The 25,222-nt window shown below is 45.2% G+C and overlaps 1 protein-coding gene across 3 annotated transcripts in view; it reads left to right on the top strand.

Moving 5' to 3' along the window:
* The first annotated feature begins 453 nt into the window (after positions 1-453).
* The window catches only part of NIPBL (NIPBL cohesin loading factor), a 128,516-nt gene continuing 103,747 nt past the window's right edge, over positions 454-25,222 (top strand). For all 3 annotated transcript variants that reach the window (XM_073681712.1, XM_073681716.1, XM_073681723.1), the window contains exon 1: positions 454-974. The gene's annotated coding sequence lies outside the window, so the exon portion shown is untranslated. The remainder of the gene's footprint in view (positions 975-25,222) is intronic.

A 25,222-nucleotide genomic window follows, 5' to 3' on the forward strand; every position in this document is an offset into this window, starting at 1 on the left:
TCATTGACATTACTTGTCTTTTTGAATCAACTCCCAGCTTTCAGTGTCATTATTTATATTAATCAACCATCTCCGAGCTTTAATTGCCCTTCCCTATAGCAACCAATCAGCTTCAAGCTTTCATGGCCACCACATATAGCAACCAATCAACATCCAGCTTTTATTGAAGTTACATATAGCAACCAATCAGCTTCCAGTACCATTGAATAAGCAACCTATCACCTCCTAGTTTTCATTGCCGTTGCCTATAGCAACCTATCATCTCCCAGCTTTATTTTTCCCCTCAGGCTGGCGCGGTTGCTAGGGGTAACGGCTGCTCTGAGGTAGTTGCTGTGCGTCTCCCTCGCGGTACGGGCGGCCTCGGCCGGGCAGTTCTCCTCCACACCGGAAGTGCCCGCGCTGTGCCGTCGTTGCGCCCTCAGCAGCACTGTGTCACATCACACACACCGGAAGTGGCGCTGGCTGCGCGGCGGTTTGGCGCCGGTGGAGGGAGTCCTTCGTGCGGCTGCACTTCCGGTCGGCATTTTGTTCTGTGTGAGGGAGAAGCGGATCCCGATTAGCCCCGAAGCGGCCGCCGCGCAGTGAGCGGACTCCTCCCCTCTGTCCCCAGCGTCCTCTTCTCCCCCCGAGCCCGCTCTCAGCAGGCCGTGTGCCCGGGGTGGGGGACAGCGACGCCCGGTGTGAGAGCGCACGGAGGCTGCGGCCTGACGGGAGGCAGCGGTGTCCGGCCGGGGAGTGTACGTGTGAGTGGCGGCGCTCGGAATCTTCCCCCTTCCCTCTGTTGGATCCCGGCGGCGGCTGCAGGCGGGAGGGAGGGGGGCAGGCCGGGAGGAGGCGGAGGAGAAGGGATCGGCTCCTTCCCCGCTCCCCCTCTCTCTACATGTCCGGATTATCCTCAGCAGGCCTGGAGTGACGGAGGATCGGCTCCCCCCAGCGGCCCGGACTGGAGGCCGCACTCACAGCCTGCCGCTCAGGTAAACACTCGGCTGGGGAGCTCGGGGCCGAGCGCGGGCGGGCAGGGGGCGCTGGGCCTGGGCTAGGCCGCTGCTACTGCCCGGGCGACGGGAGCAGCTGCGGGGGCGGCCCGGACCCGGGACAGAGGTGACCTCCAGCCGCGGGGACCGGAGCCGGAGTGCGGAAAGTTGTGCTGTGCGGCCCGGGACCGGCTGTGAGGACAAGCGCCGACCAATGGCTGCGAGGAGAGGCAGCGACTGCTCCACAATGGTGGCTGCAATCACAGGATAATGCTCACTGGCTATAAAGTGTACACTGGTCACTGACTGATCTAGAATGGAGCATGGCTATAACGTGTACACTGGTCCCTGCTCCACAATGGTGGCTGCAATCACAGGATAATGCTCACTGGCTATAAAGTGTACACTGGTCACTGACTGATCTAGAATGGAGCATGGCTATAACGTGTACACTGGTCCCTGCTCCACAATGGTGGCTGCAATCACAGGATAATGCTCACTGGCTATAAAGTGTACACTGGTCACTGAGTGATGTACACTGGGGACTGGAATAACTGTATAATAGTCACTGTAATAGGATAATGCTCACAGATGTACAGTGGTGACTGACTATAATAAGTGTATACTGGTCACTGTAATATAGTAGTCTGTAATAACAGGATAATGCTCACTGACTATAATAAGTGTTACTGGTCACTGGCTGGTCTAGAATGGTGACTGGCTATAATAAGTGTACACTGGTCACTGACTAAGAATAATCACTAATGTACAACGGTGACTATAACAGGCACTGACTGTATATTAGTCACTGACTATAATAGTATAATAATCACTGGCTGGAATAATAGTATAATAGTCACTGAGTGGCAAAGCAGTACTATAGTCATGATGGAGTTGGAATATAATAGTCACTGAGCGGTGTTCTGGATTGTGATAGTGATTATTGTAGAGTTGGACTGTAAAAACAGTATAGTCTGACTATAATACTGGTATTACACTCCAGCATCTCACTCATTGACTGTTATATTAGTATAATAGTCACTGAGTGGAGCTGCTGTGTAATAGAATAATAGGCAGTGAGCGGCAGGCCGGACTAAAATACCAGTATAATAGTCTTTGACTAGAATATTACACTCCAGCACGTCACTGATTGTTATATTAGTATAATAGTCACTGAGCAGAGCTGCTCTGTAATAAGCAATAGTCAGTTAGCGGCAGGCTGGGCTGAAATAACTGTATGATGGCCATTAGTGCTGATTTGTGCTGTAATATAGTCACCAGTGCAGAGCTGGACTGTAATAACAGTACATATTAGTTACCAGTGTGGACCTGTGCTGTAATATAATGGTCATTAGTAGCAGATCTAGAATAGTGATACAATGCCCCTAGTGGAGAGCTGGACTTGACCAATATAATAGTTTAGTGCGGTCCCGGACTGTAATAATAGTTTCTAGTGATATTATCATTATTAGTGCCGACCTGTACAGTGATACATTATATCATTAGAGATCTAAACCGTAATATCGTAAAAACATTAGTGGAAAGCTGGACTGTAATGTAATAGTTACAGAGTGGGAATAATTGTTTTGTGACAGTAGTGCAGAGCTGGAATAATCTAGAGCGGAGCTGGACTGCACGGTTATAGTTCTCATCCAAAGCTAAACTGTAGTAATATAACTGAGTGCAGTGATAACATTATTACATCGTTAGTAGAGAGCTGCACTGTTATATAGGGAGATTCAATATGGATGCATCTATAGTTAAAGCAACATCAGGGGTAAATGGCCAGCGACTGGAAATCAAAGCACAACTGGCCTAGTTACCCCTGGCAACCAATCCAGGCACAACTGGCCTAGTTACCCCTGGCAACCAATCCAGGCACAACTGGCCTAGTTACCCCTGGCAACCAATCCAGGCACAACTGGCCTAGTTACCCCTGGCAACCAATCCAGGCACAACTGGCCTGGTTACCCCTGGCAACCAATCCCGGCACAACTGGCCTGGTTACCCCTGGCAACCAATCCCGGCACAACTGGCCTGGTTACCCCTGGCAACCAATCCCGGCACAACTGGCCTGGTTACCCCTGGCAACCAATCCCGGCACAACTGGCCTGGTTACCCCTGGCAACCAATCCCGGCACAACTGGCCTGGTTACCCCTGGCAACCAATCCCGGCACAACTGGCCTGGTTACCCCTGGCAACCAATCCCGGCACAACTGGCCTGGTTACCCCTGGCAACCAATCCCGGCACAACTGGCCTGGTTACCCCTGGCAACCAATCCCGGCACAACTGGCCTGGTTACCCCTGGCAACCAATCCCGGCACAACTGGCCTGGTTACCCCTGGCAACCAATCCCGGCACAACTGGCCTGGTTACCCCTGGCAACCAATCCCGGCACAACTGGCCTGGTTACCCCTGGCAACCAATCCCGGCACAACTGGCCTGGTTACCCCTGGCAACCAATCCCGGCACAACTGGCCTGGTTACCCCTGGCAACCAATCCCGGCACAACTGGCCTGGTTACCCCTGGCAACCAATCCCGGCACAACTGGCCTGGTTACCCCTGGCAACCAATCCCGGCACAACTGGCCTGGTTACCCCTGGCAACCAATCCCGGCACAACTGGCCTGGTTACCCCTGGCAACCAATCCCGGCACAACTGGCCTGGTTACCCCTGGCAACCAATCCCGGCACAACTGGCCTGGTTACCCCTGGCAACCAATCCCGGCACAACTGGCCTGGTTACCCCTGGCAACCAATCCCGGCACAACTGGCCTGGTTACCCCTGGCAACCAATCCCGGCACAACTGGCCTGGTTACCCCTGGCAACCAATCCCGGCACAACTGGCCTGGTTACCCCTGGCAACCAATCCCGGCACAACTGGCCTGGTTACCCCTGGCAACCAATCCCGGCACAACTGGCCTGGTTACCCCTGGCAACCAATCCCGGCACAACTGGCCTGGTTACCCCTGGCAACCAATCCCGGCACAACTGGCCTGGTTACCCCTGGCAACCAATCCCGGCACAACTGGCCTGGTTACCCCTGGCAACCAATCCCGGCACAACTGGCCTGGTTACCCCTGGCAACCAATCCCGGCACAACTGGCCTGGTTACCCCTGGCAACCAATCCCGGCACAACTGGCCTGGTTACCCCTGGCAACCAATCCCGGCACAACTGGCCTGGTTACCCCTGGCAACCAATCCCGGCACAACTGGCCTGGTTACCCCTGGCAACCAATCCCGGCACAACTGGCCTGGTTACCCCTGGCAACCAATCCCGGCACAACTGGCCTGGTTACCCCTGGCAACCAATCCCGGCACAACTGGCCTGGTTACCCCTGGCAACCAATCCCGGCACAACTGGCCTGGTTACCCCTGGCAACCAATCCCGGCACAACTGGCCTGGTTACCCCTGGCAACCAATCCCGGCACAACTGGCCTAGTTACCCCTGGCAACCAATCCCCGCACAACTTTAGTTTTTCAAATGATAAATGTGCGTCCATAGTGTGACATGAGATGGCGACGACGAAGCAAGAAAAAGCTTTTTGTGTGTTGTACTTTGCACACACGCTGTGTTGTTGACAGTACAGTAATCTTTCAGAACATGTGTTGTGTGTAAAAACTTAATTTTGCGTTGGGTGAAGCAATTCGAAACCACTGGTTGTTTGTCATGGTGAAGATTCGGGCTGCCCATAGTCTTTGTAAGAGACCGTGATTTGAGCAATGTACAAGCATAGTCCTAGTAGAAACTCAACCAGGCTGACTAGTATGGAACTACAGGTACCACAGTATGGTGTCTGTTACCAAAACATGTGCATTGTAAACGGTACAGATTACCTTCTCAGGAGACGGAACCGGATGGCAAACTGAAACGCCGGGACTTTCCTATTGACTTGTTGTGCCGATTGGAAAAGGATGAATTCGCCGACAGGCTGTTGTTGAGCGATTAGGCCACTTTTTACCTCTGTGGGAAGGTCAGTTGACCAAGGTTATAGCATATGAGCACATGAGGGACTTACCCAAAGTAGGCGTGGTCTGTGCAGCGAGCAGGTGTAAAGTCTGTACACCCATAACCTTTCCAATTTGGATGTTCACTGATGCTTGAATATTGGATCAGCCGCATCAGGAATAACATTTCACCAATGGTGCATTGACCTCAACGATCGCCAGATCTAACACCTTGTTGGGCTGCATCGAGGACTCTAGTATCAGCCCCCCTAAGACTACTAGTGCAAAGCTAGACTATAATAAGATACTAATGCGATGCTATATAACAAAAAACCTTTTCTACTTATGCCACAGAGTTGGACAACAATAGTGGGTATAATGACACTAGTGTAAAGTGAGACTGTTTGAGAGTTCTTTGTATAGAGCTGGACTGTAGCAGTATTATATTGCCACTAGTGCAGAGCTGGACTCTAATATTATGGTGCCACTAGTGTGCAGGGAGACTGCAATAATACAATGTAGTTACTAGTGTGAAGCTGGAGTCCTAGTCCTGACCAAGTAAAAAATATAGTACCAACCTAATTAATAAGAATATATTATTGATTAGAATAATAAAGCTATTTATGTATCATGTTATGTATTTGTATGTCAGTACATGCAGAATAATAATAAGCCATATAATACAGTGCTACAAGTGCTTTCTGCATAATACTGCAGCTAGTAATTTCTTGGACCTGTTGATTAATAGTTTACATAAGGGCTTGTTTGCACATAGTTTTTGGCGCAGAAAAAAAAGTTTTACAATAGTAGCAAACTAATTGTGATTTCTAAAGTCTCTCGCGGCACATTTTTTATTTGTTTTTTGAGCTGCGGTGCTTTTAAAAAAAATAAAAAGCAGGATGTCAATTATTTCAGCGTTTTTGATGCTTTTTTTTGTTGCAGAAAAAACGCAGCAAGCTAATCTCACAGCACTTTTTTTTTACTTTTTTTGAGCTGCTGTGCAGAATGTCAATTATTTCAACGTTTTTCCAGCTATTTTTGATCCATTCAATTGAATGAATGAAAAACGCAGGCAAAAAAAACCAAACTTGTAATGGACCGTTTTTTTTCTTTCCTGCCAAATCTGTGTGTTTCATGTGGGGTAAAAAGCAGTGTGTGAACATGGCCTGATACTATTTGTAGTGAACAGCTGCGGTAGCTCTATATTATGTAATACTGGTAATAGCCTACAATGTATAGTAGTAATATTACAGTACTAGTATGGAGCTCGACTGATATCAGGATCCATAATGATAACTTTTATTATAATACAGCCTTAAGCCATGTTCATACGCAGTGTTTTTTTCTGCATCTGTTTTCTTTTTTTTGCAGCATTTTTTTGGGTGTGGATTACATGTGTAAATGTGATTTGTCTACACGTACTCAGTAAACGTTTAATAAAATTACTTTTATTCAGCAAAAACGCAGCAAAACCTGATAACTGCATTTTTTGCAGTTTTTCACTTTTTTGTATGAATGAAAAATGCAGCAAAAACAATGAAAGAATTGACTCATTGCACATCTAAAAAATGCTGAAGTTCTCAAATTCAGTCAGGAAAAAGTGTGTGCACGAGATTTCAGAGCTGGTACGGAAAAACGCAGTTTACGTGCATAAAAAAGCATTGAAAAGAACGCTGCGTGTGAACATACCCAGGACCCAGAGAGACAAAAGTAATCGCCTATAAAATAATACTAATAGGATTACTACTATCCAAGGAATGCAGAGAAATATAATGCTAAAGGGGAGTTAGACTGATATCCTAGGGCAATTAATAATAATCGGTATAAATAGTTAATACCCCAACCCTGCAGAGTAATAGCCTATATGATACTACAATTTTGCTGGAGCAGAGCTTTGTACTGTTAATAGTAACCTAGATCTGCAAGAGCAGTAGAAAAAACTTATATAGACTACAGTGTTACTAAGGCAAAGTTGCACTCATCTGTGATCATACCATATTACTAAGGCCGGGGTCACACCGCTGTATATTCTCACTTGCGAGAGAATCGGAACGCTTATACTAATGACACTTGGATCAGAGTCTGCCAGAGATTGATCCGAGTGTCATTTTACTGTGTTGTGATTCTCTCCTGAAAGAATGGCAGAGCAGGTGCAGAGAAGACGGAGAACTTAATTTCTCCATCTTCTCCATTGTCTGTGTGCGTACATCGGACTGCACTTGGATGACATCCAAGTGCAGACCAATGTTTCATTCGCACCCATAGACTTGTATGGGTGAGTGCGATCCTATTGGATGCACTTGCTGCATGAGAAAATAATTGCCGATCTGCACTGCCCCATAGAATAACATTGGTCCGAGTGTTATCCGATAAAACATCACACAGCACTCGGCAGTGTTATACGCCAGTGTGAGCGGGCCCTAATAGTAAAGTACTACAAGTGCGGAGCTAGAATCCTATCTCAGTATTAAGAATATAATTTTACTAATGCAGATCTTAACTTCTATCTCAGCACCCACAGAATGGAAAAATACCTGTTCTAATCCTACATGCCACTTGTACAGAGCTGATATCGCAGTACCGTAATTTTTTTTTTTTTGGGAAAGGTTTTTGGCCCCCCAAAATACACAGAAATTTTCAATGTTTTAGTTGAAATTTTTCTGGTGTTTTTGTTTAATATCTGTAGCAGAAATATGCTGCATAGTGGGCAAAGAATACTATACCCACCCAAGAAAACAAAAGAAATATATATTTATATTATATACACTCAATATTAAAATTGCAACACTAGGAAGGAAAAGTCGTGAAATTATGGAAATCACAGGATCGAGACATGTTAATGACGGGCAGATAACGTAAACAAAATTTTCAGATGTCCTCGAAGACGAGTCTGGAGACGCTACAGGCCGTGGTACCACGTTAAGGCCACATAGGCTTCTCAAAGTGTCACTAGCAACATGCAGCCTGGCATTGTCGTGTTGAAAACAATGGCTCTTAGGACACTTTGGAGACCTGGCAATAGTCAAGCAATGTCTAAACAAACCATCAAGAAGGCATTTACACGACATCGGGGTACGCTCCAGATGCCTGGTTACATGAGTCCATTGACCTGACGCCACATCTCTCAAAAGCTAACATGGTGCAGAGCTCGGGGGCTGGAAGACAAAAGCCATGAGTCCCGCTTTTATCTGCGACGCAATTATAGCCGGAGATTGGTCTGCAGACTAGGTGGGTAATGCCATGAAGAGGTCTTCATGAGGGAGCAATAGACTGGTCCTACTCCCAGGATTATGGCATAATGTATGGTGCCGGACCCCTCTAGTCTTCATTCCAGGAGTGCTAACACCTCGGCGTTATATTAATTTAGTGGCGGAACCAGTGGTGCGGCCATATTTCCAAAGTATCCTAGGAACTATCTTTCAAACAACATCATCAGGCAGACTTTTGTGCGTTCTACTGTAAGCAGCCGACGTGGCCTAAACCTCCCCACGGCTGCAGTGTCTCTGGTCTTGCTTCCCATCGAGCACATCTGGGACGTCATTGGTCGGTGATTACACAAGAGCTGCCAGCAGTGGATCTTGATGATTTGCAGCAGAACCTTCCTCAGGCGACCATTAACGTCAGTGATAACGACCGAGGCTGGAAGTGCTGGTATTTCTTCACATGGCTTAGACTGCAGAAGAAATCCAGAGATTTTGAAAACTTTTCTCTTTTTTTCATAATTTGCAGATTATTAACATGTTTATCCATCCTGTGATTTACATCATTCCATAATGTGTCTTCTTGGTGTCGCAGTTTCAATGTTAAGGAACTGTGTGTATAGCCGCTAAAGAGTGGTGTGTTTTTTTTTTGTTTTTTTTTTTGTGCTAAGACATCCTTACACTAGTAAGAACCTATATCATACTATACAGCTGCTAGTGCAGTGCTGGACTCTTAGTACCAGGGCTGTGGAGTCGGTAAGCCAAACCTCCGACTCCTCAATATCCCTCACTCCTGACTCCACAGCCCGGCCTCACGACGGAGCGCGGGCCTAAAGGGCAGCCCGGCCTCACGACGGAGCGCGGGCCTAAAGGGCAGCCCGGCCTCACGACGGAGCGCGGGCCTAAAGGGCAGCCCGGCCTCACGACGGAGCGCGGGCCTAAAGGGCAGCACAGATTCTTCTACACTAAAAGCATAGATCATTATATCAGGAACAGAACAGACATTTATAGGACATTTCATAACTTTACTAAATTCGTATGAAAACATTTACAGCACATCCTTCATTGTACTACTGTACCCAATTTATTATAGATTTTAGGAGTCAGTCCATTTTATAGCAACTCCACATCCCTGCTTAGTACAGTAATAATTACCTATAAATACTGAGTCACCTATATTGGTGTAATTAGTGTGCAGCTGCAGTCATGGCCCTGAACAAGAAATAATAGTAATAACCTAAGCGATATTATAATGGTTCAATATACATAGTGCAGATATAGTCATATCTCAGAACCAGCAGAATAGTAATAAGTGATATAATTATACTACAAGCGCAATCTGTATAATACACTGTTCGTGAATTCTAGGTATAGTAAAATAATTTCTAATGCTAGTATGTTCTTAGTGTCTACCTGCAGAATCATCAATATAAGGGAAGAGTCAGAGGACGTATAGCTCGGACAGGCCGGCGGCTCTCCTGACCCGAGCGTGGTAGTTGCATAGAAATTCATGCTGTTACACTCAGGTCAGGAGAGCCGCCGGCCAGTCTGAGCATTGCGTTGCGATCCCCATCCAAGTTATACACCTGTCTGACTCTTCTCTAATACTAAAGTACTACTTTTGGACTCTGCGTGACCTGCAGGCTAATTTAATAGTATTAACCCAAATATTAGTCATAGTACTGTATTAGTGCAGAGCTTCTCTGATATTTAAGGATGTGTATAAATAACCTATATAATACTATTGTTATGAGGGCAGAGCTACCCCCTGCAGAGTAATAACCTGTATGGTAATAATTTATGTACCGTAATAATGCATTGTTAGTAGCACTAGAGCCGGACTGATGATCCAGTGTTTCAGGATGTGCACAGTGAGGGTAGTAATGGCCTATATAGTACAGTATTACTTGTGTAAAGCTGTACTTACACCCTGGAGAACATATTAATTACTACTTCTAGTGCAGAGCGGGATTCATACCCCAGGACCTGTGATGACGCTTGTGCAGAGGAATAGTTTTAGTAACTTCTATAGTAGTATACAGCAAATGATTCTATCAGGAGTGCAGTGTCATTACCACCATCACTATTAATAATTGCTATATTAGTTGCAATAATTGAGTTTCCGATGATTGTTATTCTATACAGCTATGATGACACCATAAATATACTGTATACATAGCACAGGCCCCGGAGGTGAAGGATTGGTTCTGTAGTTACACATTACTCCTTATATTCGTGTACAGTGTTTTTCTTTGGTTGTTTTATATGAAGGATTTTTACAGACTATGTGGAAAGTTAGAGAAGTTGGAGTGGGTGAAGGCTATGTTCACACGATAAGTTTTTGCGTTTTGGATGTTAAAGATTATATGCCGCATTTCTTCACCTAGTAGCCAAGTTAGATTACTTGCGTTTTTTTGACGCTGTGGTTTTTGTCGGTCATGTTTTAAATTTAAGGGTATAAGTATAATCTGCGCTGGTCCTAGTTGGGCTCAGTAGTTAGATGCAAAATACAAATAAAGATAGTTCTTATTTAAGTTCAAAAATTCTGTTTATTTGATAAAGGATTTGGGGAAAAAATACTCAAAGCTGGGAAGTGAAGGCTTGGATCCCCTCCTGGTGGGTGACGAGTCTGGAGGTACTTGAGTGGATGCCTGGAGTCTGTATTAAGGGATGGAGGGGTCCATTGTGGAAAAAGAGGAGTGGTTAGCAAGAAGTTCCCAAGCTGATGGTTTAGAGGTTCTAGGTAGATGGCTATTACCTTAGTACGTCCCTATTCGGTGTGGGTGGATGTAGGCCCAGTTTCCAAAGGGGTTAGGATTGTAGTGCTGTAAGCAGAACTAAAGGTTTTAAGGATGGAGAAGCCTGGGGAGGATTATAAATGAGAGCGAAAGTCTAAGGATTTACCATAAGGTATAAGGTCGTCCAGCGAGGAGGTGTGAAGCTGGTGAGGTGAGGACTCTTTGGCAGGTAAGGGTCTCAATTAATCAGGTCGTATCGTTGTCGGGATCGCTGTAGCGTCGCTTAGTGTGACGGGGCCTTAAGAGTGTCTGCTTAGGGTTCTGTGGGCTAGAGATACCAAGTAATCCGGTTGGAAGAAATAGCAGTTAATTAGCTAAGTAATGTGTGGAAAGTATATTTACCTGGGGTTGGATAGTCCTGTCGTCTTGGTGTGTGTTCCTTGCAGTGGCTGGCTACACAACAGCCAAGGATGGATTGAAAGGGGGGTGGCACTCGGGGTACCCTTCTAGGGGTGAGCCTATAGGGGTAGCTGCCATGAGTGTGCCGTCCTGAGAATTAGGCGAGTAGGAGCTGTAGCACTGGTGTTTGCCAGTGGAGGTTACTTAGTGGCATATAGCCCAGAGGCAGATGCGGCTTCCAGTGACCCCAAACAGCAGTACGTTTGCCGTATACCTGGTGGTTTGTTGCGGCGATCACCATCTCTTTTCGGGAAGGTGGTGATGTAGAGTCACTCACCGGTGTTTGTTGGTGAAGTCTTCTGCTGGTTCCAGAGTCCTTGGTTAGATGGCGTGCTGCGGATTCCCGTCCGAAGGCTCCGACAGCGGCTTTCACAGTGGCGTTGGCGCACTTTGAGATTAGACGTGGGAGAGGATCTGTGGGACGTCAGGTCACTTGGTTTCCCGGAACTAGTGTGAGGACGGAGAGCGCCGAGGAACTATTTTTCCTACGCGTTTCAGAATTCTGCGGATTCCTTCATCAGGGAGTGTTTTAAATTAAGCTGTTTTGTCTTTGATACTTTGACAAAATGTTATTGATAGTCATGCGCAGATCACGTGCAGTCTAAGGCTAAGTGCCCACGTTGCGGAACTGAAGCATATTTTTTACGCCTCTCCCTGGCGGGAAAATCGCATGCGGATTTTACATGCAGTTTTCCCGCCAGGTAGAAGCGTTTGTGAGGCGTCTTTGCAGCGTCTTTGCATGCATTTCCGCATGCAGGTTATCAAGCACTTCTCCAAGTGATTTAAGCATCACTTGTAAAGTGCTTGACAAGTTGTTCACACTATATATAAATCCATGCAACCGGCATGGATTTATATAGTGTGACCAAGTAATAGTTAAAAAAAAACAATCAGAATGGTAAAAAATAAAAAAAGTTTATACTCACCTTCCGATGCATTCTCTGCCCCGTCCGGAGTCTTGAGCTTCTCACGCTGTTGTGTGCAGGACCTGCGGTGAAGTCATTGAGTCATGTGATGGGTCACATGACTCAGTGACGTGGCAGGTCCTTCACACAACAGCGCGACGGAGAGAAAACATCAGAAGATAAGTATAAACTTTATTTTATTCTTTTTTTTACAGGTTCTTTGGTACCCAGGTCTGGATGAGAGTCCTCTCATCCAGACTTGGGTACCATCCGTACATTGATTCCGCTGCGCTTCCGCAACATTAATGAACATGCTGCGGATTTTTGACCGCAGCATATACGCTGCGGAAAAATCCGCAGCATGGGCATTGACATTGCGGAATGCCATTGGGGACCATGGGGTGCAGATATACATGCGTTTTACAAGCGTTTACGCTGCGAAAATTCCGCAGCATATACGCTTGTAATACGCAACGTGGGCACGCAGCCTAAAGCTGAGTTCACACGATGCGTTTTTAATGCGTTTCCGCGGCGTTTTTGCAGTTGCGGAAACGCATTAAAAACGCATGGTAGAAGGGCAGCAATGTTCCCCAATTGAAATCCGCATGTGCTGTGCCCATGATGTTGATTTTTCCGCAGCGTAAACGCTGCGCTCAAAAATCCGCAGCATGTCAATTAATTTTGCGCAAACGCTGCGTTTTCGCCGCCATTGACTTGCATTAGAACGCGCCAATTCCACAAGACTGCATTTGTACTTGCGCTATTGGCGCGTTCTAATGTGCGGATGGTACCTGAGTGTGGAGGAGAGGAGAGTCTCACCCACACCCAGGTACCATTAAAAAAAGCTGTAAAAAAAGAATAAAATAAATGTATATTTACCTTCTGTCGGCCCGCGCACCGCTCCTGCTTGGTTCCCGGCAGTTTGCAGTGAGTTGAAGGACCTGCGCTGACGTCAGTAATGTGACGGGTCACGTGACGCTGACGTCGGCAGGTCTTTCAATTCAAAGTTGCCGGCGAGGGAGAACGGATTGAGCAGGACAGCGCGGGCCATCAGAGGGTAAAGTATACATTTATTTTTTACCACTCTCTCGGGTCTCACTATATAAATCCATCCCGTTTGCATGGATTTATATAGTGTGACCTAGTTGTCAAGCACTTTCCAAGTGATGCTAAAATCGCCTGGAAAGCGCTTGTCAATCCACATGCGGAAACGCATGTGAATCCGCATGTATTCCGCAGGAAAAGCGCATGCACAATCTGCATGCGTTTTTTCTGACAGGGAGATGCAGAAATTTTCTGCTTCATTTCTGCATCGTGTGCACATACCCTTATTGCATTTACGAAGTGGAAAACAGTAAAAACGTGTGTTTACCTGCATCTCATGCAATTCTATGGGGAACAATCTGCACATAACTCAGCACGCCTGCAAGAGGAATTGACATGTTGCTTATCTCAAAAACGCTTCGCAGGTCGGTTTACACAGCGTCAGAAACTTATCATGGGAACTTGGGTAAGCTTTAGCACGCAGAACAATAGTGGTGAACTACGTCTGATGACCTCAGCAATCGGTGCACATCATGTAATAGCATGCATACGGGACACAAGGTATTTCCACTCGCCCCTGGATTGTAATGTTTACAATAACTCGTGCACCTCATTTAGTAGATATTAGGTCAGGATTGGACATGTTGTAGGGTATCTATCTGCTTCCTGCAGGTTGGATTGAATAGAAATGTGTGGCAGGCACCGCTCTAGTAACAGAAAACTGTGACTAATACTGACACGCTGTTAGGCCTAGTGCAATATCTGAGATAGGAGGGGATTCAAAGAACATTGAGATCATGTACCCCTACTAGTCCTATCACAGTGTTCCAGAATTGCCTGAAGTAGTTTTTTTTTAAATACTCATTCTGAGAAAGTTATATTGTATGATCAGTTTGTAGTTGGCATAAAGTGATTAGCAAATTCTAATTTGCTTGGCTTTATTCCAAAATTATCCTATTCATTTTGATCCTCTGCCGTACTCTACGTTCCCCACTCTTAAGTCTTCAAATTACACAGTCCCCCCACCCTTAAAGAAGCATTTCCATGAAACTTGCTTAAATCTGTGTAAGTGCGGTAATATACTTTGCGATCACAATCTTCCCCCGTTTTTTGTTTTCCAATGAAGGTCACGTATATATGGCCTTGTAGGAATCAGGGCTGTGGAGTCGGTATAAAATGGACCAACTCAGACTTCTAAAATTGATAATAAATTGGGTACAGTAGTTCAATGGAGTTTGTGGGGAATATTTTTTTCATAAGAATTTGGGAAAGTTATGAAATGTCCTATAAATGTCTGTCCTATTCCTAATCCAAGGGTCTAGACTTTTAGCTGAGATGAATCTGTGCTACAGTAAATTTATCACTTAAATATGAGGCATGTATGAGGGAGTCGGTGTCATGGAAATTGAGGAGTTTAAGTCGGAGGTTTGGCTTACTGACTCCACAGCCCTGGTAGAAATGCATAGAGACATGACTTCTGGACTACACATAAGGGCTCTTTCACACGTACTGGAAAAATCAGTAGTGGAGATGTCCATGTGCCACATCAGGAGCACATGTACTGGCGCTTTGGAATCAGCGGTACAGTTGGCGCTGTTCCCAAGTGCTGAACGCTGCCCTCATCATTGTTCCCCGCTGGCGTTGCAATCAGCACCAGCAGGGGACAATGTTGAGAGTAGTAGTCTGCTCCCGCAGTGTCCAACTGTAAAAATAAGAATAAAATAAAAAAATACTTATACTCCCCTGTCCTAAGTGTCCCCCGCTGTAATCCTTGCGACCGCTCAGGCCGTGGAGAATGACTCCTGCAGCGAGAGGGCCCTGGACTTCTGCTGCGCTTAGTGAGCGCCAGGACACCGCTCACTGAGCGCAGCGGAAGTCTGGGGCCCACTCGCTGCAGGAGTTGTTCTCGCCGGTTCCTCTGCCTGAGCGGTCTCATGGATTACAGGGGGGGAGACTTAAGATAGGTGAGTATAAGTATTTATTTTATTCTTACTCTTACAGTTGGACACTGCGGGAGCAGAATACTACTCTCAACATTGTCCCCTGCTGGTGCTGATCGCAGCGCCGGCAGGAAACCATGATGAGGGCAGTATTCAGCACCTGGCGCTTGGGGACAGCGCTAACGGTACCGCTGATTCCCAAGCGCCTGTAAGCGTCACACGGATAACACAAGGATGTCATCCGTGTGGGACGTTTTGCGGCCCGTACAGCGGGTAAAAAAATGGACATGTCAACGTGTTTTGTCCACGGACACATGGTCCGTGGAAACGCACTGACTTGTACACATTTGAATGGGTCTATGTGTGGAAACTGTCACCACACGTACCGGACACACTGACGTTTGAAAGAGCCCTAGGATACGGTAACCGAAACTGATTATTCTGGAATAATGCCACCAGTACGCAAATTATCATCTGTACTGTTCATCTTTATAGTGCACATTACAAATGGTCCATACAGTATTTTTTTTTCCTGGGAGCAGCTCGATATGTTTGGGTGTCACATTTGCTCTTTATGGTAATCTGGAGCCATTGTTCACACTGTACACAAGTAAATTGGCTGCAGCCTGCAATAGGATGAAAGGAATAATTACATTTGCTGTCTGGACTGGAATAGCACTAGAGGCTTCTCAGCATCTCTGTTTCCCTGTGTTATGTCCACCACAAACAGATCTCCCCAGGTTATGTGACATATAGGTGTGCGGTGATAACCCGGTGTCTGAAAACCAGGGCTGTGGAGTCAGTATAAAATGGACCAACTCCGACTCCTAAAATATATAATAAATTGGGTAGAGTAGTTCAATGCAGTTTGTGGGGAATATTTTTTCATAAGAATTTGGGAAAGTTATGAAATGTCCTATAAATGTCTGTCCTATTCGTGATCTATGGGTCTAGACTTTTAGCTGAGATGAATCTGTGCTACAGTAAATTTATCACTTAAACATGAGCCGTGTATGAGGGAGTTGGAGTTGGTGTTATGGAGATTGAGGAGTCGGAGGTTTGCATTACCGACTCCACAGCCCTGCTGAAAACCCTTTTATTCTAATCTAGATGACCGAATAAAACCTATAGAATCTGAGACGCTGGATCCTGCTTTCTATTCAAACTTTACTATAGCAAACATAAATAAAATACATAAGAAACTGTGTAGACGTGGCAGTATAATGTGTACTGGGGATTATGGATCATTATGCGCCGAATGCTGTAGCAATCTAATTGTAGCTGGTGGGCAGCGGGGTTGTGGGCAGCGGGTCCTTGTTTGTGGGCAGGGGTGTAACTACAATGGGTGCAGGGATTGCAGTCGCTCCTGGGCCTCAGTGCGTAAAGAGCCCAAAAAGTCCCTTTGGCTTATATGAAGAGACCAATCCTGTTTGTGGGGCACCTTTAAGCATTATGGGAACTACTCCTGGATTTGCTAGTTAGAACTGATTGACCTCAAGGCTTTTTCTGCTGGTATGGCTTCTATGCGGTGCTGATTGGGGATTTAGATGTATTTTAAGTTTATATTCCTGCATCAGACTGTATACAGTCTTGGATATATCTGCCTTTCGTCGGCCACTTTGTTACTATGTAGTCTGTTGTGTGAACGACGTCTGACGCTCCAGTGTGCGGTACAGGATACAAAGTTACCAGTGTGCATTGTATACTGCTGTTTGGGATGGATTGTAAAGCCTCTGGCTGGGGGTTACAGGCGTGCTGTAATCTCTGTATTGTCACGCCATGTTCTCATAGGCTTATGAAGCGCTTCAGAAGTGTCGTTCCAGTGTCTTTGTTGTCCCCTTGTTAACCCTTGCTGCTGAGGCATGTAACACGTTTTTGCTGGAATGACCTTTTGTTCTCCTGCACGGAGAGCCGGTCACTTGTACTGGGCACAGCGCTATGGACAATGTGTCTTCGCTTGGAAGCTCCCTGCTCGGCTATAGAGCAGCAGGTCTCATTGTGTGCACCGAGTGCTGATAAATAAATCATGGCCAGCAGAGGGGACAGGGATTGTTAGGTCCTCGCAGGGGCTCTCTCTTGGCTTGCGCTTTAGAGGGTCTCTCCGCCCACTCGGTTTGTTTTCCCGGGAATGTCCTCCTTGTCTTGTGAGGACACACGCAGCAGCCTTGTAGCAAAGTTTACCTCTTTCTGTAGGTTGGAGATGCAGCCTGACCTCCCCTCTCCGCCCCTGTAACCCGGCCTCCCCGTCTGGTTCTCCTCCCTACTCTTCCCTCTAATCTGCTTGTCTTTTGTGCTGCCTGCTCCAGCTGGGGGCTTGCTTAGGGCCTGGGGCCTAAATATGCACCTTTAACTGAAATAGGGGAAAAAAAAGGCAGCAGCTGCTGCTCAGCCCTCTTAACCCATCCCTTCCTGGAAGCTTGGGAAGCAGGACTACAAAGTTTTGTGTTCTGGTAGCGAAGGGGTTATGGCGCTGTTCACACCCATGTCCTTAGATCTGCCTGTCCCCTCCCTGCCTCCCACCCTTCTGTGCATTCCCAGATCAGGTCTTGGCGGAGCTCCAAGTTGACGAAAACAGAATAAAAAAAGGAAGCCCTGGGAAAGGCAAAGACTGCCCTCCTCCCCTCCACATAGATGCCTCCTCCTCTGGAAACTGGCTGCTGTTTTCATCATCATACAGCGACACAGGGATGTGATGTGTCGTGTGATGGGAGAAGCTTGCTTCCCTATGTCCCCTTGTTATTTGCAATCACATGATCCTCTGGCTGGTGACTACAATCCCCCCTCTCCGCTCCTTGGCTTCTTTTGTGCTCACTACACGGATGTGAAGTGCGTTCTGCCTTCTGTCTACTTTATAAGTGGGTTGCAACTTTTAGCCTCTTTATACTTGTCTCCATTGTAGGTGCTGCAGGATGTTTTTATTGTTTTAGCTGGAGAAAATGTTGGGATATTTAAAACTCGCCAGGTTTATTATTTTATTTATTTTCGTGTGGATTGAGCAATCTATATTTCGGTATAACTAAAATGTAGACATCGCTTCAAGTTTAGCTTCTGAAGTGGATGGAAAAAAATGAAAGCATGCATTTTCCCCATTTATGCATTTTTTCATATTTGACTCGATTTATTGTACAAGTGCATTACTGCAATACCTGGTAAATCATTTGACGTGGTTATCTGGCCTAAAAACTGATTTTAAGATGCTCTTTTAGTGAATTCCGAGTTGATGACATGTCTGTGACTACAAAGTGTTCTGTATGGACCCCCAAACGGCTGTTTGTAGCAGCATTAACACTACATTTTAAGTGCTTCAGGGATGGAAAACTTTTGGCAACAGGGTAGCAAGTATTGCTGGACTGCTAAAACTTCTTGTGTTGCCATCAATGTGTAAAGGGGTTGGTCCCTTTCATGTGAACTAGCTGACATGGATAAGCTCTCTTGTGAATGCCTTGTTTTCACAAATCCTTCTGTAACCTGAACTGCTCCTCTGGTCACATGATCTGTGGCTGAGAAATTGAATCCTCTGACTTCCTGGCACTGAAATCTGATGTGACATCACAGTCATGTGACTTTTCAACTTTTCATGCTGTGTGGGTGGGTAGCCCCTCTGCTGGGGCTCCCTTCTGCTGGGGCCCCCCACTCACTGCTTCTGTGCATAAGACTGCAGATAGGGTTGTGGAGTCGGTAAGCCAAGCCTCTAACTCCCACTCCGACTCCTCAATTTCCATGACTCCGACTCCCTCATACTTGGCTCTTGTTTAAGTGATAAATTTACTGTAGTAAAATGGTAGCATCAGGTTTTTAATCATTATTATAATACAAAAATCAAGCTATTTAGATAGAACATAAAATATATTGGAATACAACTTTAGAACAAAAAGCTTTTGCATATTTACAATTTATTATATACTATGCAGTAAGTGGGGAAAAACAGTTTTCAACAATAACGTACTGAATAACATTTGTGCAGTCTATGAATTTGCCCTGAAAAAATCGTATCGCCTCCATCAGATCCTCCTTTTTAGATGATCTCAAATCTGACCTAATTATTTTAACCCCTTTACCCCCGAGGGTGGTTTGCACGTTAATGACCGGGCCAATTTTTACAATTCTGACCACTGTCACTTTATGAGGTAATTACTCTGGAACGCTTCAACGGATCCCCCTGATTCTGAGATTGTTTTTTCGTGACATATTGTACTTCATGATTGTGGTAAAAAATTTTCAATATCACTTGCGTTTATTTGTGAAACAAATGGAAATTTGGCGAACATTTTGAAAATTTTGCAATTTTCAAAATTTGAATTTTTATGCCCTTAAATCAGAGAGATTTGTCACACAAAATAGTTAATAAATAACATTTCCCACATGTCTACTTTACATCAGCACAATTTTGGAACCAAAATTTTTTTTTTGCTAGGAAGCTATAAGGGTTAAAAGTTGACCAGCGATTTCTCATTTTTCCAACAAAATTTACAAAACCATTTTTTTAGTGACCACATCACATTTGAAGTCACTTTGAGGGGCCTTTATGACAGAAAATACCCAAAAGTGACACCATTCTAAAAACTGCACCCCTCGAGCTGCTCAAAACCACATTCAAGAACTTTATTAACCCTTCAGGTGCATCACAGGAATTTTTGGAATGTGGAAGAAAAAAATGAACATTTAACTTTTTTCACAAAAATGTTACTTTAGACCCAATTTTTTTTATTTTCGCAGGGGTAACAGGAAAAAATGGACCCCAAAATTTGTTGTGCAATTTCCCCTGGGCACGCAGATACCCCATATGTGGGGAAAAGCCATTTGACTTTTTGATTGTAAAATTTGCTTGAATAATTAGCGGACGCCATGTTGTGTTTGGAGAGCCCCTGATGTGCCTAAACAGTGGAAACCCCCCACAAGTGACCCCATTTTGGAAACTAGACCCCCTGGGAACTTATCTAGATGGGTGGTGAGCATTTTGAACCCCCAGGTGCTTCACAAATTAATCCGTAAAAATGAAAAAGTATTTTTTTCCCCACTTTTTCATTTTTACGAATCAATTTGTGACGCACCTGGGGGTTCCAAGTGCTCACTATGCATCTAGATAGATGCCTTGGGGGGTCTAGTTTCCAAAATGGGGTCTCTTGTGGGGGAGCTCCAATGTTTAGGCACACAGAGGCACTCCAAATGCAACATGGTGTCCGCTAACAAATTGAATGGAAAATCCGCTCAAATTGTTAGCGGACACCAATGCCTTCATCTTGCAGGAACTGCTGACACACTCCAGCCACATGAGGTCTGGCATTGTCCTGCATTAGGAGGAACCCAAGGCCAACTGTACCAGCATATGGTGTCACAAGGGGTCTGAGGATCTCATCTCGGTACCTAATGGCAATCAGTCTACCTCTGGCGAGCACATGGAGGGCTGTGCGGCCCTCCAAAGAAATGCCACCCCACACCATTACTGACCCACTGCCAAACCGGTCATGCTGAAGGATGTTGCAGGCAGCAGATCGCTCTCCACGGCGTCTCCTGGCTCTGTCACGTCTGTCACATGTGCTCAGTGTGAACCTGCTTTCATCTGTGAAGAGCACAGGGCGCCAGTGGCGACTTTGCCAATCCTGGTGTTCTGTGGCAAATGCCAAGCGTCCTGCACGGTGTTGGGTTGTGAGCACAACCCCCATCTGTGGACGTCGGGCCCTCATACCACCCTCATGGAGTCGGTTTCTAACCGTTTGTGCAGACGCATACACATTTGTGGCCTGCTGGAGGTCATTTTGCAGGGCTCTGGCAGTGCTCCTCCTGTTCCTCCTTGCACAAAGGCGGAGGTAGCGGTCCTGCTGCTGGGTTGTTGCCCTCCTACGGCCCCCTCCACGTCTCCTGGTGTACTGGCCTGTCTCCTGGTAGCGCCTCCAGCCTCTGGACACTACGCTGACAGACACAGCAAACCTTCTTGCCACAGCTTGCATTGATGTGCCATCCTGGATGAGCTGCACTACCTGAGCAACTTCTGTGGGTTGTAGAGTCCGTTTCATGCTACCACGAGTGTGAAAGCACAACCAACATTCAAAAGTGACCAAAACATCAGCCAGAAAGCATTGGTACTGAGATGTGGTCTGTGGTCCCCACCTGCGGAACCACTTCTTTATTGAGGGTGTCTTGATAATTGCCAGTAATTTCCATCTATTGTCTATTCCATTTGCACAACAGCATGTGAAATTGATTGTCAATCAGTGTCGCTTCATAAGTGGACAGTTTGATTTCACAGAAGTTTGATTTACTTGCAGTTATATTCTGTTTGTGTTCCCTTTATTTTTTTGAGCAGTGTATATCAGGTAACTGGGGAGTGGTGTAGGTGGACTTATAAGGGGTGTGCTTACTTTTTGGTTGCAGCCAGGCGCATAGCTGATGGGACATGTAGTCAGAAGGGAGAAGAGGATCCTGAAGAGGAAGTCTTGACTGTGACATGACTGCTTATTTTTTGGGGGTTGAGTTGTATAGTTGAATGACACACTTCAATTTATCATAAAGTGTACTGGAAAAAAACGCTCTGTGTGGTGAAATTGCGAAAAAGAAATAAAATCTGCCATTGTTTATTGGGAATTGGTTTTTACAGCTTTCATCGTGTGGTAAAAATGACCTGACATCATGATTGTGTAAGGTTATGTACGATTACAGCGATACCAAACGTCTGTTTTTTTTTTTGTTAGTGGTGAAAAAAATCTGAAATTTGTAAAGTAAAAAAAAATTTGATTGTGTCACTATTTTCCGGGACCTGTAACGTTTTAATTTTTCACTTGATGGAGCTATGTGCGGATTGAGACTCCTTTTTTATACTGTTTGGTATGAGTCAGCCAACTCCTGACCCAGTTGCTACGCTCCTCCTCCCTGCCAGGGACTTTCAGTGTAGTTCTAATGATGACTCATGCAAGGAAATGAGACTTCCTGTTTCTACATGGAGATTAGAAGATTCAGCTAGTCTGTTTTTAATCAGGTGATATCATAGACCTTATGGAAAAGAGAAGAATTAGCTAGGTAGAAATGCAAAATGAGCAATTGTAAGTACACAGTGCTGTATAATATGTTGACTGCAATATATTGATAATTTTAATGGGAGGAGTGCTTATTTAATGACCCTGTCAGATCAACAGCGGCATTTAACAGGTTAACAGTCGCTGGCGAAGGTTGGCTCCTCCCATAGCTGTTAGTGGCACTCCCTGACTGTTAAACACATGGATTATCGGCAGTGGAACGGGTGGGCTTGGCCTGTGAACCCGCTCTATATACCTGCTCCTGACTTGCGCTGTTACATGTACTGTGACTATCAGGAAGTGGCAGGTAGGATCATTTGAACACCACCTGATGAAGCCCAGTGCAGTGAAACGCAAGGCCAGGTGCCTATGCGCCCCACTGGCTCCTTTCATTGTGTTTCTTCACTGGCTCATCATGTCTCAAAGCATCAGCTTTATATACGATGGTTATATATGTATGGATTGACTATATGTGGTTAATTTCCTATTGGGTCTTTTTATGCCCCATATGCATGATTATATACTTTTGGGGCTTATTGTTCTCTTTAGTGATCATTCGGCCGACCGCCATCTCTGCCAACACTCCCATAAACATTCAGTCAAGCGCTCCTGTGTTCTCTATGAGAAGGCCGCTGACCTGCACGCCTGCCAGCTGCTCATCTCGGAGAACGTCTGTAGTCCGAAATCAGACGTGCGCAATCAACATCTCTCTCCACTGTCAGTCGGCTGGTGCCTCCATACATATTAGACTGTCGGCCGAACCCGTTGATATCAATGGGTTTGGCCAGCTTAAGTCTAATGTGTATGGGGGCCCTTAAACCTTTTCATGACATGGTGATTTTTAGTGTTGGTTTTTTTTTTTTTTTTTTTTTCCCCTCTCCTTCCAAGATCAATAACTTTTTATTTTTATTTTTCCATCAATATAGCCATATTAGGGCTTGTTTTTTGCAAAAAGAGTTGTACTTTGTTTTGAATGACAGCATTCATTCTACCACTTATTGTACTGGAAAACAGGAAAAATAAGTGCAATCTCGCAATTGTTTTTTTTATTTACCAGGTTCACAGTACGGTAAAACTGACCAGGCAATATGATTCCCCAGGTCAGTACTAGTACATACATGCCAAACAGCTATAGTTTTTTTGTTTGTTTTTAAGTGGTGAAAAAAATTCAGAAATTTACATGAAAAAAATAAAATAAAAATTAATTTGCTTTTGTCTCCATTTTCTGAGACCCGTAACTCTCTCATTTTTCAGGATATGGGACTGTGTGAGGGGCCGGGCTTATTTCTTGCTCCGTGAGTTGACTTTTTTTTTTTTTTTACGTATACCATTTTAGGGTAGAGACGATGTTTTGAACACCCCTTACTGCATTTTATTGCAATGTTGTGTCTGCAAAAAAACAACAACCCATAATTTTGGTGTTTTTGATTTCTTTTTTTGTTACACCGTTTACTGATTGGATTAATTTATTTAATGTTTTGATCAGACTTTTACGAACGCAGCAATAACAAAATATATATATATATATTTTTTTTTTGAATGTTGCAAAAGGGGGGTGATTTGAAACTGTGGGTTTTTTCATAGTTTTTTAAACCTTTTTTTTGTGTTCACACTTTATACTGTATATAATAGTGCTCTTAGATGACTTGAAGCTGCGATCATATGATTGCTTGTGCCATACATAGCAGAGCGTCAGCACTGCTATGTATAGTGAAAATCAAGGTCTCCAATGAAAGCTGGCCACGGGCTGGCATTCACAGAAGGATCCTGATGACAGGCAATGGGGGTCATCAGCGGACCCCTGGCTATCGTGACAGCCTTTTGGCAACTTGTGTTCACATCACGGGGGCGCAGATGGGGGCGTGTAACCAGGACTGTGGAGTCGGTAAGCCAAACCTCCGACTCCTCAATTTCCATGACACCAACTCCCTCATACACGGCTCATGATCAAGTGATAAATTTACTGTAGCACAGATTCATCTCAGCTAAAAGTCTAGACCCTTAGATCAGGAATAGGACAGACATTTATAGGACATTTCATAACTTTCCCAAATTCTTATGAAAAAATATTCCCCACAAACTACTGTACCCAATTTATTATATATTTTAGGAGTCGAAGTTGGCCCATTTTATACCGACTCCATTAAAATGGGCTCCAACTCCATGACTCCCGACTCCACAGCCCTGTGTGTAACGTGTCACTCCCCCTGCCGGCGCATGTTAAATGCCGCTGATGGAGATTGTCAGCGGGGTTTAACATGTTAACAGCTGCTGGCGGAGCTCTGCTACTGCTACACCTGTGGCTATCAAAGGCACATGATGGCTGATTAAATCAGCCATCATATGCAGGCTCGGCGTGCGAGCCCTCCTCAAAAGGAAGGGACACAACATATGGCGGAAGTTTACGTCATATGTCGTGAAGGGGTTAATGTTGGGCCCACAGGTGGTGATGCAGACAGTTTGCAGCTTTTTTTTATTTATTTTTTTTATCAAATCTTGTTCTCATGGTGCAAAAATGTACTTTCTCTGCAGCATTTCCGCAACTAAATCTGCAGCAGTGTTGTCTTGTAGCAATGGCACATGCCCCTAATTTATGTAGTGTTTTTTGTCTCTTGCCGCCTAATCATTTGAACCATGTTTGGAGCCCCTATCCACATATGTCAAATTTAAAGAAAAAAAAAGTGCTTCATGCAAAGCAGACACTTCAGCATTAACCAATGCACACAAATGTGAATCAATGGTGTCTGTCAGGTTTGCCAGTGTCAGGGCTCATTCAGATGTCAGTTTCTCTCCTACAAGTGCTGTCCGTATTTTTCATGACTAGCACTCGTACATATAATAGTTTATGTAATAGTTGACGTCCTATTTTCCTTTCTCTTTTTTTTCCTTCCTTGGACCAAATAGTCCACACAAAAGCATCAAGACTTGTCTGATATTGAGCCGAGTGTCTAATCAAACTCTTAGTCTATGGGTCTTGGATTGGATGATATCTGTGTGCT

The sequence above is a fragment of the Phyllobates terribilis genome, unplaced genomic scaffold (genome assembly GCF_046119375.1).
Source record: "Phyllobates terribilis strain yellow unplaced genomic scaffold, ASM4611937v1 Scaffold_1__5_contigs__length_1240528914, whole genome shotgun sequence".
Classification (NCBI taxonomy): domain Eukaryota; kingdom Metazoa; phylum Chordata; class Amphibia; order Anura; family Dendrobatidae; genus Phyllobates; species Phyllobates terribilis.